The sequence below is a fragment of the Hevea brasiliensis genome, chromosome 17, assembly GCF_030052815.1.
Source record: "Hevea brasiliensis isolate MT/VB/25A 57/8 chromosome 17, ASM3005281v1, whole genome shotgun sequence".
Classification (NCBI taxonomy): Eukaryota; Viridiplantae; Streptophyta; class Magnoliopsida; order Malpighiales; family Euphorbiaceae; genus Hevea; species Hevea brasiliensis.
In genome coordinates, this window is record NC_079509.1 from 25,509,680 (window position 1) to 25,512,211 (window position 2,532).

A 2,532-nucleotide genomic window follows, 5' to 3' on the forward strand; every position below is an offset into this window, starting at 1 on the left:
AGCAAAGAAATGTAACCAAGTTAAGCGGCGAGAACCCTAGCGATGGGTGGCCCACTTAGGAAGTCACGGCGTGGACCGTTGACTAGCCCTGGACCGTGGGGAACCCTGGGAAATATTTTTAGTAATTATATAGACACCTATGGAATTATAAATATAATTAGATATTTTAAATAAATATTAAATAATTAGTACAAAGAAAAGTGAGAAATCGAAAAGCGGACAAAACCGGTGTTAGAAAAATCGAGAATGCAACGAGCAGGGGCATTGTGGTCATTTGACATCCCGAGTTGTCTTTTGACCTAAATGTCCATTAAAAATAAATGATATTAAACTTTGAAAATGTTATGAAAATTAAAAGAGTGGTACCTAATATGATTAATGAAAGTGTGATGGCCAAATTGCAAATTTTAGAAACTTTAAATAAACAATTATATTAAGTTAGTTAGTGCTCCACTAAAATTTCATTTGGACACTTAAGAACTGAAGTGGGACAGGTGTAGAACCCTTGCCTTCTTCTTCCTCATTTCATTTTCTTCTTGGCCGCATCCTTTCTTCCATGGAAAACTCCATGGCCGTCCACCATTAAGCTCAAGTCCACCTATGATCCAAGCCATTTTTCCACTAGCTTCCTTCACAAAAATTGTTCTACACCACTTGGACAGTTGAAAGGCAGTAAGAAAGGAAAGTTTTTGTGGAGTTTTGAAGAATTTCCAAAGTGGTAAGTTTGTGTTTTTGAATATTGCTTTGTTAAATTTTGTAAGCATGTTATGGGTGTTTGATTTATGGAGGAATTTTTGAGTTTTGATGTTGAATGGGAATGTGCACTTTTGGCAGCCATGGAAGCACCTTGAAGGCAATTTAATTGTGCTTGTAAATGGTGAATTAAATGATTGATTAAATGTATATTGTGTAGGAAATTATTTAGGTGATGTATACTTAGTATATGTAAAGGTAAAATGAAATTTAAAGCTTGGAAAGTAATGGAATGTAAGTGTACCATTGTGGCAGTTTGCTAACCCTTGAATAATGCTGGAATTCATGCTTGGTTTATGGAATAATGATGTTAAAATGTGTTGGTTGTTATGGCAGTTTGAATGTATGTATAGTGGTGTGAAGGTTGGACATGTGAATGAGCTTGGTTATGAAGTTAAATTATTGTAAATTGAGTTGGGCAAATTCTGCACTTGTTGGTGCACATTGAATGTAATTGTAAGCTGCCAAAATGACCTATAATGTGTTTTGAATTATGTTTAGGTCATGGTACAACCAGAATTAGTTTGAATGTTAAGTTTGGTGAGTGTTAAAAGTGATGTTTGATATGTATGCAAGAATTGCAATAAGGCAGTTTGTGTTTTAGGCCTATAACTTTAAGTGTGTTGCTCCAATTGGTATGAGACCAATTGGAGGTGAAACTAGGCACAAAATGTGCCAACTTTCATGAAGGAAGCTTGCCAAAATTCTGCTTGCAAGGTAGCTTGAAAAATGACCAAATCCGGATTAAGTGCAAATGAGGCCTGAAAATTGACCATTCGGGCAGCAGTTAGTGTTTAGGCCATAACTCACTCAAAACAGGTCCAATTGACCTGAAATTTTAACCATAAATAGTTAAGACCCATATCTACAAGTCTTATGAAGACACCAAAGCTCAGAAAAGACCATAAGTAAGTCAAACAGCTTGCACAAATTCGGGTCCAAAAACTGGCCGAACCTAAAATGACCTAAAGTGACCTAAAATGACCAATTTTGGTGCAATTTGACCAGCAATAGTAAAATGACCATAACTTGGTCTACATAACTTAGAATGACCTGAAATTTTGCCCCGCGTGCAATAAGACTTAGAACTACTAGTTTGTAGTTTTGACAGAAACCGAAAACCGAGTGAACTAGGGTGTCCGGCTATGTCAAACTAGTATCGAAATCGACAAATCACAAGAAAATGCGTTATCTGAGGAAATGAATTTGGTAACATGTACCAACCTAAAGACTATCGAATGTGACATATTAATGACATTAAAACCTAAATTACCTAGAATGTACCAAGAATTCGACATAGTAGGTTGACTAAGCGAATAAATGAATTGATGAATTAATTATCAAGCATTATCGTTAGAGCAGTTTAAATGAGTCTTGAAACACTTCAAATTGTGTTTCTCGATTATAAAGACTTCGAGGAGGAAGGAAACACTGAGTCGAGCCAAGAAACGATTATTAGAGGTTTGTGCATTGTCGACACCATATTTTGGCGATCCTAGAATCAATAAAAATTCTTCTTTGAGCGACTAATCACGTTTAGATCCCTCTTTGATAGGCGGTCACATTTAGATCTCTCCTCACAAAGAATTGAATTAATCTTTGAGTCCTCATATTCATTAAGGCCTCGCCGATCTCTCAAATCATTCCGACCTCTCAAACCCGTTGTCGAATTTAGGACACATCAAGTATATTCTGATCTCTGTTGATAAATAAAATGAGCACTAGATCTTTTCCTACAGTTTATTGCCGACCTCCTTTTGGAAGATTAAGAGCTAAAGT